This window comes from Bos grunniens, chromosome 10 (genome assembly GCF_055505025.1).
Source record: "Bos grunniens cultivar Pamir isolate PY7600 chromosome 10, Bosgru_T2T1.0, whole genome shotgun sequence".
NCBI classification, from domain to species: domain Eukaryota; kingdom Metazoa; phylum Chordata; class Mammalia; order Artiodactyla; family Bovidae; genus Bos; species Bos grunniens.
The window spans coordinates 51,434,218-51,448,512 of NC_141174.1; the positions used below are offsets into that span (position 1 = coordinate 51,434,218).

The 14,295-nt window shown below is 41.4% G+C and overlaps 1 protein-coding gene across 2 annotated transcripts in view; it reads right to left on the reverse strand.

The window, feature by feature from the left end:
• Positions 1–4,943: 4,943 nt before the first annotated feature.
• Positions 4,944–14,295, reverse strand: part of LOC147364520 (uncharacterized) — a 254,466-nt gene continuing 245,114 nt past the window's right edge. For both annotated transcript variants that reach the window (XR_015134624.1, XR_015134627.1), the window contains one exon: positions 4,944–5,146. The gene's annotated coding sequence lies outside the window, so the exon portion shown is untranslated. The remainder of the gene's footprint in view (positions 5,147–14,295) is intronic.

The following is a 14,295-nucleotide window of genomic DNA, read 5'->3' on the forward strand; positions in this document are numbered from 1 at the left end:
ACATGTTCACAAAACATAAGCCCTGGAAGAAAAAAAAAATTTTTTTTAATCCTTACAAACAATTTAACTCTATTTTCATATCTTATGGGAAATAGTTTAAGGCCCAGAGAGGTCAACTTGACCAAGGTCACAAAGAGAGTTAGAGGTGAAGCTGGGACTAGAACCTGTGTCTTATGTCTCCCCGCTCTGTGCTCTGTCTGCTGCTGCTGCTGCTGCTAAGTCACTTCAGTCGTGTCCTACTCTGTGCGACCCCATAGACAGCAGCCCACCAGGCTTCCCTTTCCCTGGGATTCTCCAGGCAAGAACACTGGAGTGGGTTGCCATTTCCTTCTCCAGTGCATGAAAGTGAAAAGTGAAAGTGAAGTCACTCAGTCGTGTCCGACCCTCAGTGACCCCATGGACTGCAGCCCACCAGGCTACTGACCACAATATTATGAAAATTAAACCTGAGCTCATGAATGAGTGGAGACTGACTTCTTTCTCCATGAACAGGAGCAGGAGACACTAACCTTTAAGGGACAGACTGCTGGAATTTCAGCTCTGCCCTTTGTTCCTCTCAGATGGGACTCTCTATTTGGCAGTCTTTTCCTTGCTTGTGGGAATCCCTGGAATTCTGGGGGCTCTCCCAGGAATGATATGTTAATCATAGGAAGGTGAAAACTAAGGGTGATCAACATACTATTTCTTGGATTAGTCCAAAGCAAGTTGCCCTTCAAACATTTATTGCCTTCTGTCTAGCTGCTAAATGACCCATTTCTCTTTTTCTCTCTGTTGATCATCTGAGTAAACAGTTTGTTATCAGTTTGAGAGACTCAAACTCATGGAGTCTGTAAATCAAAAAGGGCCATGCAGTTCCTTCAATCTGAACCTGCCACACTCAGTCCAGGGACCCCCACCACCACGGCCCAGAGGGACACCACCAGGGCTGGAACACTTCTCAGGATGAACGCTTCTCCCTGCCTCCCTCCTCACAGCCCCTCTGCTGCTGGACAGACCCAACAAACAGAGATAACTGCCTAGACCTTCCTGGTGTCAGCTAATCTGCGATGCCGGCTTTGCCCTTTAGGCTGATGCAGAACAATTGCTTTCTAGACTTCAATTGCCAGTTGCCTTCTCTAGACTGCAGTTATGACTCATGACTTATAGGAACAGGTCACACCAGGCAGAACCATTCTTGATCCTCCAAAGACTGAGCGTCCATTTGGTAGACCAGGAAGAACTCTTGTTCAGTTTTCTTTTCCCATCTGATTTCAGTGAGTTTGAGGAGGAAAAGAAAAAAAAAAAAAAAGCTTGCTCACCTTCTCTAGAGAAATTGAATAAGAAAAATAAGTGGTGAGCCTGCCCATTTGCTCCTTACTAGCAACTCTGGTAAAAGGTCTGACCAAAGAGGAGGTTGAACCTGTCCAAGGTGATTTGCATGGACAGCTGTGCTCTGCAATTAGCCTCTTTCTCTTCCCATCACCATTTAAGTAGACCTGGATTTTCATGAAAGATATTATCATCATTTCAAATTCATTTGCCTTCTCATTCCTTTAGGAAACCACATGTGAATTTCATCCAATCAAGAAAATCACTTACTTACTATATGCCAGGCAACATTCCAGGGATATAACAGCAAATGAAACAAAGTTCTTGATCCCATGAAGCTCATGTTCTAGAGGAGAAGACAATAATAAACTAACAATACAGTATCATGTCAGGAACTGGCATGCACTGAAAAGAACAGAGCAATGAAAAGGACAAATGGTGATGGAGCTGCTATTTTGGGTGAGGGGTGAGGGGTGAGGGGTGAGGGGTGAGGGAAGGCCTGGGAGGCAACATTCAGTAAGTGTTCTAAGATGAAAGAGTTGGAAGAAATTCCTGATGGGTGTGCCACTTGGATCAGTGAGAACGTTTCAACTGACTTTTCATAGATAACAATCATTTTTGAGGCAAGTATTGCCCATAATATTCAACATGATATTACTTGTTTTTATGTCTTTAGCCCTTGTAACTTGATTTCCAGTAAGTGGGACCAACGGTATATGAAGTGGCCAAACAACTTTTGTAAAAATCTCCCTAACATGGTATCCTTTTAAAATAGTCACAACAACCCCACAAGGTACACATAATTCATGACAGTGTTACAGATGGGGAAACTGAGGCTGCAAGAAATTAATATCTTGAGTATGCAGAGCTAAAACCAATAGTATCTGGTATCCTGACTCTGGTCCTCACCCAAGGCATCAGTATGCAGACGTGCCCTCTTTCTAAAGGAAGTTATCAGGACTTTTCTTCACTGAAACATGGGATAGAGTACAAGAACACCTAGGCTTGTAATTTTGGAGAAGGCAATGGCACCCCACTCCAGTACTCTTGCCTGGAAAATCCCATGGATGGAGGAGCCTAGTAGGGTGCAGTCCATGGGGTCTCGAAGAGTCAGACACAACTGAGTGACTTCACTTTCATTTTTCACTTTCATGCATAGGAGAAGGAAATGGCAACCCATTCCAGTGTTCTTGCCTGGAGAATCCCAGGGACGAGGGAGTCTGGTGGGCTGCCATCTATGGGGTTGCACAGAGTCGGGCATGACTGAAGTGACTTAGCAGCAGCAGCAGCAAGCTTGTAATTTTAACTTTGAATCAGCATAGTATCTGATGTTGAAGATCAGTGTACCTCTCAGCTCTTCCTCAGGTGGACCTGCCAAGGGGAGCAAAGTTGCCTGGTAACCCCACTTAGTTCCCTTTAGACCCACCTCCCCACTGGTGTCCCCCAGGCTGCTCCCAGCCAGTGGCTGAGCGCAGCAGTGGAGGTACAATTCTGGCCCATCCTGCTTGACACAAGCTGTCTCCAATAGGCAGTCTCTGAGCTCTGGGATTCCTCCTGGCCTGGCTGAACTGCACTGCTGTCTGAGGCTCTTTCTGCCCAATTCTTTTTCCCTCGCTCCTTTCACCGGTGTCAGACTTGCATTATGATCTGAAGACTCTCCCTGCCATCTCCTGCCATCTCCCTTCTTTCTCCTTCACAGGCATTTGTCTCAAGAAATCTCTTGCAAGTTCGAGTTCATCTTGGCCCCTGCTTCCTAGAGGATTCACACTGACATGATTTCTAATCTAAATAGTTTCATTTTATTTCTTCATAGAAGAACTACATTATTAGCTTATTATAGCTTTGTGTTTCTGGACTTGAAAAACAATACAAAAAGTTTTTTTCTCAGGTGTCAGTGTCAGACTTCTGGGCTCATTAATAGTCCATTTTAATAAAAATGTACGGGAAAATTCTGGAATTTTACTGGTGTTAACTGAGGTGAGGTTCTGGTCTGACTTTCTGGCCTTTTAACAGTTTCCAGTCCGCTTCACAGATCCTTGTCTAGGGCAAACACTTGCTGCTTCATCTGCAGGCTGTGAATTCCAAGCTTAGAGCTAATCAAAGCTGTCCATGTGTCTCTGAAAGCATGTAAATGGTTCTAGCAGGTTGCTGAGAGTGCTGTAGGCAGACGTAGGGTTCTGAACCTGCACTCTCTAACAGACATATAACGTGAGCCACACATGTATTTGTCAGTTTTCTGACAAATAGCCACATTGGAGAAAGAAAAAGAAACAGGTTAACTTAATCTTAATGATATGTTTTATTTAATTGAAGACATCCAAAATATCGTATCAACATGTAATCATATTTAAACACCACTCATGAGACATTTTACATTTTCTTCACACTGGTTATTTGTAAAGTCACATTTCAAGTGCTCAACAGGCACATGTAGCCAGTGACTACTCTACTGGACATAGGAGATCTAGGTGCTCCTGAGTCTGAGGAATAGAACCCAGATGTGGGGCAGCTGACAAGCTGTTTCTCTTAGTGTTCCTCTAAACTCATTATGGATCCTCACTCACCCCCCACCCCATTTTGGAATTTGTCAAATTATCACCCAAAGGGGTTTTTATTTAGAACTTTGTTTGCTAGGTAATAAAAAATTAATAATAAATAAAATGAAATATTCATTTTGAAATTATAATATTTCTGGGATGGAGTCCTTAGGCATATATGAAAGTGAAAGTCATTCAGTCATGTTTGACTCTGTGTGATCTACAGTCCATGGAATTCTCCAGGCCAGAACACTGGAGGGAGTAGCCTTTCCCTTCTCCAGAGGATCGTCCCAACCCAGGGATCAAACCTAGGTCTCCTGCATTGCAGGCAGATTCTTTACCAGCTGAGCCACAAGGGAAGCCCAAGAATACTGGAGTGGGTGACCTACCCCTTCTCCAGTGGATCTTCCCAACCCAGGAATCTAACTGGAGGTCTCCTGCATTACAAGTGGATTCTTTACCAACTGAGCTATCAGGGAAGTGAGGTATATATGAGATGTCAGCTTTCAACATGATTTTAAATAAACCTTTGCAGCTAGAGAATCAAGTGTACAAAAATATGAGATTATTTCCTTCTCCCAAACATCTAACTCTACCAGCTGCAGCAGTTACCACTCATGTGATGCTGAGGTCTTCTATCCGTTACCCGAAGGAGCTAGCTCCCACCTCACCTGGCAGTTTACATCCCCAGCAGAGATGCATTACTACTATATGAGAGCACTATGATACTCCAATTTTTTTATATGGGAATCATACATTTAATACCAACTTCACACGTTGGTATTAAATTCACTCACTCAATTTTCAAACTTATATCATTATCTCCATTTTACAGTTTAAAGAAACTGAGCTTCAGAGACATAAGTAACTAGCCCAATTGTTAATCATTCTAAATGCCTTTAAGAGTTGGCATTGGGAAACCGATACCCTGAACAAATTTACAAGGTTGATGGCATTGTAAATTGGTTCAGTATTTTCTGAGATTAACCTGGAAATGTTTAACAAGTTATAAAATGGTCCATGCCCTTTTACACAATGATCTTGGAATTGATTCTAAGGATATAAATAAAATACACATGCACACATGGACACATCAACTTGTGTAAGATGTTTATGACAAAAAAATCTGTTACAGGAAAAAAATTTATATACCCAGAATTTTTCACTCATTTAGCAAACATTTACCTGAATACCTTCTGTGTGGTAAAGCACAGTTCTAATACCAAGGTTCAGCAGTGGAAAAGAAATAAACAGGCAAAGACGATCCCTGCTTTCATGGAGAAGTTTCATATATAAATATCCTGGGAATAAAAAAGAAAAATGGATAATGTAAGCCAAATACATAATTTTAAGTTGTACAGTGCCCACATTTAAAAGGTAAAAAGGAGAGAAATTACTCTTGATAATATATTCTATTTAACCCAATATACCTATAACATGTAATAAACATTCATATGGCATACATTCATATGTTTATTACATGTAATTATTTTAACATGTAATAAACAAAAGAAACTAAGACACTTTACATTCTTTTTCATATTGTCTTAAAAGTCCAGTTTGTATTTTACATTTATAGCACATCTCATGGCACCCCACTCCAGTACTCCTGCCTGGAAAATCCCATGGACCGAGGAGCCTGGTGGGCTGCAGTCCATGGGATCGCTAAGGGTAGGACACAACTGAGCGACTTCACTTTCACTTTTCACTTTCATGCGTTGGAGAAGGAAATGGCAACCCACTCCAGTGTTCTTGCCTGGAGAATCCCAGGGACGGGGGAGCCTGGTGGGCTGCCGCCTATGGGGTCACACAGAGTTGGACACGACTGAAGCGACTTAGCAGCAGCAGCAGCACATCTCAATTCGACACTATATTTTCATCAGAAATACTAGGTCTGTATTGAGATTTCATAAAATTTACCATTAAAAGTAATCATATAACAAAGGTGTTCCAAACAAACTTAATGGTTTCCCAATAAGTTAACTAAATATTAAAAATAATTTTCTTTCAATATTTGTATCCACATTGAGCAAATTATTGCTTATATTTTTTTTAGGAGAAGTGATTTGACTTTGGAGCAAAATCATACCAGTTTCAAAATATTTTTGTTCAAGTTAGATAAATTCACTAATTTGGGGTCATCTCAGTCTTACTGACACACATTCAAAAGAATATTACATTAACTGAAAAGCAACTCTGAATTTATTAATATCAGCAAAATATCCAAGTTTTTCTTATAGTTTTTCCCAGTCAACTTATACAACACTGTTGACTACAATTAAAATCTTCTGTAATTGACTCATATTAGGAAAAAAGATATAAAATCATTATAGTTGATGTAAATCCTGGTTTTAGTCACAGTTTTGATTTCAACTGTGCCTATCCAGCTAGATCAAAAATAAACTTCTCCTTTATTTTGAACTTCAAATTTAGCACGCCCATGTGCAGTGTAGTGTGAATGAGAAAATATAAATCACACTGACATTTTGTGTCTTTGATTATTGACCATTTGGCAAATATTCCTTTTGTTCCAAGAAAAAAAATCTCTGTAAAACTCTTCCACCACTCAAACAGAGAGTCTTAGCAAAGAACATTAGATTCATTAAATCCATTGTATTCTATCTCTTTCAACAGTTCTAGAAACTGAGGAATGGTTCATAGCATTAGTACATCTATAATGAACATCTTAACAATTTCATCCATTACACTTTTCACAGCATCTCTTTCAGAAAACCCAGCCTAAATATTTTCAGTATGTGTCAGAGTGAAATGAAGCAGTAAGGGAAACATCAGTCTCTCATATCAAAATTTCATTAAATTTGAATTTTTAAACAGATATAGCTAGATCTCAGTACATCATGATAAGACTAATTTTTTCATATCTAGCTGATGTTCTCTGATAAATAGAAAAGATTAAAAAAATTCATGCCTTGTGTTCAACTTTTTAGGGCATAAATTGACATTTCTTTGTAAATATGGAAGTGCTTTGAGAAAAATAAAATCTAAGTGTTACTGTTTCAGTTACAGAACTAGCTTCTGCCTCTCCACTCAATTTTAAAGCAGTAGTATGCCTTTGTTTTAAATTTAAATGTTTTTGATCCAAAGGGATACATGAACCCCAGTGTTCACTGCAGCACTGTTTACAGTAGCCAAACATGGAAAGAACCTAAATGTCCATCAACATAAGAATGATAAAGAAGGTGTATCTATGGTGGAACATTACTCAGCCATCAAAAGAAAGAAATAATGCCATTTACATCAACATGGATGGACCTAGAGACTGTCATACTGAGTGAAGTAAGTCAGAGAAGGAAAAATATCATAACATCCCTTATATGTGGAATCTAAAAAGAAATGATACTAATGAAATTGCATTTACAAAACAGAAAGAGACTCACAGACTTAGAGAATGAACTTATGGTTGCCAAGAGGGAAGAATAGGGGACGGGATAGTTAGGGAGTTTGGGATGGACACATACACACTGCTATATTTATAATGGATAACTAACAAGGATCTACTGTGTAGCACGTGGAACTCCCCTGGATGGGAAGGCAGTTTGGAGCAGAATCGATACATGTATATGTGTGTATAAGTCCCTTTGCTGTCCACCTGAAACTATCACAACATTGTTAATAGGCTATACCTCAATACAAAATAAAAAGTAAAAAAGAAAATTTTAAATATTTGTCCACACTTAATTTTTAACTAGAAAAATAATTTAATTATATTGCTGCTGCTGCTAAGGCGTTTCAGTCGTGTCCGACTCTGTGCGACCCCATAGACGGCAGACCACCAGGCTCTGCCCTCCCTGGGATTCTCCAGGCAAGAACACTGGAGTGGGTTGCCATTTCCTTCTCCAATGCATGGAAAATGAAAAGTGAAAGTGAAGTCACTCAGTCCTGTCCGACTCTATGCGACCCCATAGATAGCAGTCTACCAGGCTCCTCTGTCCATGGGATTTTCCAGGCAAGACATGAAAACAAATGCAATGTAAACATTTTAATGGGTAATCACCAATTATAATTTACATTAGTATCAGTATAATTCATGTTGTCTGCAGAAAATATTCAAATAAACACAAGTTACATTAGATGCAAAGAAAACAATCATTCAAACCTAACACACAGTAGATGGGTAAAGTGTTTTGGTGTAGATCACCGTAAAATTTGATTTCATGAAGTGTCTTACCAAAATAACAAAGTTGTATTTCACAGAAAAATATTTTATACTGCTAATGCCTTTCAGTTAAATTAGGTTAATTTATATTAAATTAATAATTCCATTCCTCAGTCACCCCAGGCACAGTTCAGGTACTTAGTAGTCACACATGAGTAATATCAATATTACAGTGAAGCCCTGTTAGACAAGGACAGGGTCCAGACTACTGGGCTTCTTTAGAGTTGTCTGGCATTTCTCTGAGGTTCCAGGAGTTTGGAGGGGAGAAAAAGCATTTGTGGCCGGGCTCCTACCTCCCCTTTCACAGCAACCAAGGTGTCTCCACTTTTATCTGCTTTACTTATTAAAATTTGGTTGGAAGAAAGTATCCCAGTGTGTTTTTCTGTAAGGTTTGAAAGCTTTGGTCCTGTTTCCTTGCTTCTGAACATGGCTGCTCTAGCGTAGGCACCCCACCCCAACCTGGAACTGTATGGAAATGCAGATTCTCAGGCCCTGCCCCGGGTGATTCATGCACACTGAAGTTTAAAAAACAGTGGGATACACAGTTTTTTCAGCCTTGTGTTGTCCTCTCCTTCTGAATCGTACATACACATATACACACCCCCAACAGCATCTTAATGAGGAACTAACCCATAGTGAAACCACAGCTGACTCCTGCATTTTAGAAATAATCACACACGTCAGGGGACGCGGCCCCCAGCACTTGCTCTGGGCAGCTGTGACCTGTGTGCAGCTCCTGGATTCTGAGTGGCCGCCCCAGCACTTCCTTCCCACTCTGCCGCTGCTCTGCCTGACGGAGCCCTGAGAGGACTGTCACTGTGGCAGAAGCTTCATGCCTGTGTGTAAGAGGTATAGCAGTACCTCCCACTTAGCAGGAGTTACTAAGTAGTTAAATGAATGTGCCCTGGAACACAACTGAGTGTATTTAAATCCCAAATCCACACTCCGGCTTTGTGACCTTGGGAAATGTTCTTAATCACTAAGTGCCTCAGTTGCCTCATCTGTAAAATAGGGATAATAGCAGAAAGTACCTAACGAGCCATTGTAATTATTAAATGAGTTAATATGGGTAAAGCATTTAGAACAGCGCTTTGCCTTCTGTATATCCTCAGCCTTCAGTACTAGTCACAGAGTAGGTGCCCTGAATGGTTTTGAGTCAGTGAATTAATTAATGTGGGGAAATACTCAAAGTAGGACTTTGAGTGCTTGAAGGGCTTATACTCCCGGGTAGGTCTGGGGTCTCAGGAGCCAAAGTCAAACACAGGCAAGTGTGAGCTGGCCCTCAGCAGTGGGAGGTAACGGAAGGGGACCTAGAAGCCATGTCTTCTGCAAAGGGTCAGACACAGGAACAAAGAGGCGAATGGGTGGATTAGGGTCTCAGAATTGCAGACACCCAAAAGACACTGTGTGAGGAGGGAGCCTTCCTCTGTGCATAGCAAGCTGGGGGCAGGGAGGCAGCTGCTTGGGCTGAGGGCTCAGCCACCCAGCAGCATCTGTAAAGCTGTTGCTGCTGTTTCCTGTTACCTAAAATGCTGCAATGCAGGAGTGGGCCAGGCTGCATCCTTGGAGGTATCATGCTAACTTGACCTCAAGACAATACAGGATCCTGTCTAACCTGCCCCCACTGAGTAATCAGGATCCTTCACGGTCTTAGAGCTTCTTTCACTCCAGCATTGTAGCTTTTAGATTTCTGCATTGTAGCTTCTTCTAATTCAGGCCTCTCATACTCTCTAAATTCACATTTCCTGTTGCTACCTATTGAATACCTACAGCTTCCTGCCACTCCTTGAGCTATGTTTTCAGTGGAGAGACGAAGGCAGAGGAGAACAGTGGGCACATCACCCACCCTTCCTCTGCTTTGTGCTTCAAGGAGGAGTTCCCTGGCTCTGGTCCTCACCAGCTGATAGAAGACAGCAGTGATAACGCAAAGTATTTCTGAGGAAAACCACCACAGAAAGACTGCTATCTTGCATATTAAACTCTGTGTGATCAACTTTATGCTGGAGAATATGGTCTAAAAAAGACCAGAGTTCTTGAAGGAGCCCTGCATGCAGCTTCTGTATATTCCACAGATTCAGTGGTAGGAAGAACAATTTGTGCTGCATGTATGCTAAGTTGCTTCAGTCGTGTCTGACTCTTTGCGACCCCATGGAATGTAGCCCACCAGGCTCCTCTGTCTATGGGATTCTCCAGGCAAGAATACTGGAGTGGGTTGCCATGTCCTCCTCCAGGGGATCTTCCCAACCCAGGGATCAAACCAAGTCTCTTACATCTCCTGCATTGGCAGACAGATTCTTTACCACTAGTGCTACCCAGGAAGCTAGTTCTGACTTTGAGTTGATAGGGAAGCCATTCCCTATTTGAAGGGATGACACTCAAGATCCCTGTCATATATTTTTTAAACCAAGCCAAGGCCCCTGTCTGCTCCAGGCTCTAAAACAGAAGCAAGATGATGGACTAGGATGAGGCAAGAAGAAGGTGATTGAGTTGTTTTCAAATGAGACCAAATTTGCTAGGTGATTCAAGAGTACTGGAGTGGGGTGCCATTGCCTTCTCCACAGGATAACGTAACAGGTGCTAAAGAGAAAGCAACAGTTCCAAGGAGGCTTCCTAGGTGGCGCTAGTGGTAAAGAATCTGACCACAAATGCAGGAGACAAAAGAGACACAGGTTCAATCCCCAGACCAGAAAGATCCCCTGGAGAAGGAAATGGCAACTCACTCCAGTATTCTTGCCTGAAGAATCGCATGGACAGAGGATCCGGACAGGCTACAGTCCATCGGCTCACAAAGAGTTGGACATGACTGAAGTGACTTAGGACACATGCATTGTGCCAAGCATTTTTTTCCTTTCTGTGCAAGTGCTACAACTTCAGTCAGGGATAACTTTCTAATGTTGATGAACTGGGCTTTTCAGAAGGATGAGGACTTTCTCATCAAACTCGAGAAAACAAAGCTCCAGCAGAGTGGGCCCCAGGCTCTGGCCACAGCAATGTTACACTGCCCAACCTGGTCTCTGCTCTGACAGCCTGCCTGACACTCAGGCCCAGTGCTACCTACAACTCCAGGGCCAAAGTTTGGGGATCGATTGATCCTTTGTTTTTGGTGGAGAAAGAAAAATATTTTAGTTCTTCTAAGTTGTCCTTATCAATTTTTAATTCCTAAAGTAATTTATCTTCATTGTAACAATTGAAGCACAGGTTGATATATATCTTTCCTTAAACATAAATGGGAGGTGAGTTTGTTTGTTTTCTTAAAAATAGGATTATCTACGCATATGACTTTGGCATCTTTTTCCACTTAACAATATATTATGAGCATTCCTCCAAGTCAATACATACAGATCTAATTTTTTTAAATAGCTGCATCATTGTCCACAGTATGAATGAGTTCGGTTCGGTCACCCAATTGTGTCTGACTCTTTGCAACCCCACAGACTGCAGCACACCAGGCTTCCCTGTCCATTACCAACTTTCAGAGCTTGCTCAAACTCATATCAATCGAGTCAGTGATGCCATCCAACCATCTCATCCTCTGTCGTCCCCTTCTCCTCCTGCCTTCAGTCTTTCCCAGCATCAGGGTCTTTTCCAATGAGTCCGTTCTTTGTATCAGGTGACCAAAGTATGGGAGCTTCAGCTTCAGCATCAGTCCTTCCAATGAATATTCAGGACTGATTTCCTTTAGGGTGGACTGGTTTTATCTCCTTGCAGTCCAAGGGACTCTCAAGAGTCTTTTCCAACACCACAATTCAAAACAAATGATTCATTGGCGCTCAGGTTTCTTTATAGTTCAACTCTCACATCCATACATGACTACTGGGAAAACCATAGCTTTGACTAGATGGACCTTTGTCAGCAAATCAATGTCTCTGCTTTTTAATATGCTGTCTAGGTTTGTCATAGCTTTTCTTTCAAGGAGCAAGCATCTTTTAATTTCATGGCTGCAGTCACCATCTGCAGTGATTTTGGAGCCCAAGAAAACAAAGTCTCTCACTGTTCCCATTGTTTCCCCATCTATTTGCCATGAAGTGATGGGACCGCATGCCATGACCTTAGTTTTCTGAATGTTGAGCTTTAAGCCAACTTTTTCACTGTCCTCTCTCACTTTCATCAAGAGGCTCTTTAGTTCTTTGCTTTCTCCATGAGGGTGGTGTCACCTGCATATCTGAGGTTATTGATATTTCTCCCGGCAATCTTGATTCCAGTCTGTGCTTCATCCAGCCCAGCATTTTGCATGATGTGCTCTGCATAGAAGTTAAATAAGAAGGGTGACAATATACCTCCTTGACGTACTCCTTTCTCAATTTGGAACCAGTCTGGTGTTCCATGTCTGGTTCTAACTTTTGCTTCTTGATCTGTATACAGATTCCCCAGGAGGAAAGTTAGGTGATCTAGTATTCCCATCTCTTTAAGAATTTTCCACAGTATCAATGGGCATAGTTAATTCCATTGCTCCAACTTAATGAATATTTAAAATATTTCCTAACTATTTCAAATTATTTATTTTTTTGTTTATTGATTTTTGTTTGGGCCACTACACACATTACTGCCTTAACCATCTTCATAGATACAGTCATACAAATGGATCTCATATTTCTGAAGAAAACATGTACAAAAAATGGAATTGCTTGGAAATGGGGATGTGTTCTTTTTAAAATAGGTATTACCAAATTACTTTGCAAAATTAGAAATCTACCCACCCAAATGCAAAATTTAAAAATGTCAGTCTTCCCACATATTCACTAGTACCCTCATTATATTGTGACTTTTGCTGTTTTTCTAAAGATTATACATTCAGGGGAAAATAAGACAGCAGCTTACCTCCCTACCGCAGCCCTTGTCACATCAGATTCCCATGGCATCAGACATTTGTCCATCCCATAGGATGTACAGCACCAAGAACAAAGCCTAATGTAAATGATGGACTATGGGTGATAATGATGTGTCAGTGCTGGTTCGTCACTTGTAACAAATGTGCCACCTGGCTAAGGGAACTTGAAAATGGGAGAGGCTACCCACGTACCAGGTCAGGGAACATGTGGGAAATCTCTGTACCTTCTTCTCAATTCTGCTGTGAACCTGGAACTGCTTTAAAAAATTACTTTTTTTTTTTTTTAAGCAAACAAGTATACATTTTATGGTGGATGCTGTAATACACACCCAGATCCTGAGAATGAAACGCCTCCTTCTTAAGCTGCTGGAAGTGGCACAGGGGACAATCCTCAGGAGTCAGCCACTCTGGGATTGCCTTGGCTGTATGAAGAGTTACTTCCCCAACGTCATGTCGCATTCCTGATGGATAGAGGGATATAAATACCGGGTTTCCTTATCTCAACTCTGAAGGGCCATCTATCTTTAGAACTGCCTGCAGGGTCACTGTCACAGCTTCCCTTGAGATTCCGTCACAGCTGGGCTTCTCCCTCTGCCAAATCCTGCTCCCTTCCCAAGGACAGTTCTGATAAAATCCCCAAGGACAGTTCTGATAAACTCCCCACATGCTCATCTCGTCTGAGTCTGCTTTCTAGAGAACCCAGAAATAGAGAAAGGAAGTCATACAAGTCATCAATCCGTTTCTAACTTACAGAATTTATGACATAAAGTTCTTTTGATTTGGGTGGGCTGATTCCCTGTGATGCCTCCCACAGATGAAGCAGCTGAGGCTGCTTTATACCTCTGTATTTATGGAGACGTATACGTACTTCCTAGACAATAATTACACCTTCCCAAGTCCTGCGTTGCTCATCATTACTGTAAGAGAAACCTGAGCGCCAGGGATCATCTGCCAGAACTCTTCTTAGACCTTGCCAGTCATTAGGGTTGTCACTTGTCCTTTTGGTTGGCATCTCCCCAGCTAGTGAGGTTGAGAATGTTCGAAGGTGCTTATTAAGCAGATGAATTCCTCTTCTGTGGACTGTCTATTCCTATACCTTTGCCTTTTTGTTTCTCCTTTTCCATAATAACTGGTTTTTTTGAATACATGTTTTTCAACACTTTTAAAGAACATTTTATGGTAGGTTTTTGGAGGATTATGAAATTGTTTGGTTTTTTAAAAATCCGTGTATATTAAGGATATAAAGAAGAAAGTAGCTGTCTTAGTCTATTTGGAATGCTGTAACAAAAATACCTTACATTGGGTGAGTTACAAAGAGCACAAGTGTATTTTTCACAATTCTGGAAGCTGGGAAATCCAAGGTCTAGGCAACCTCAAGTCTTCCTGGTTCAAGACGGCTATCTTTTTGCCTTGTCCTCACACAGCAAGAGGCAAGAGAATGCTCA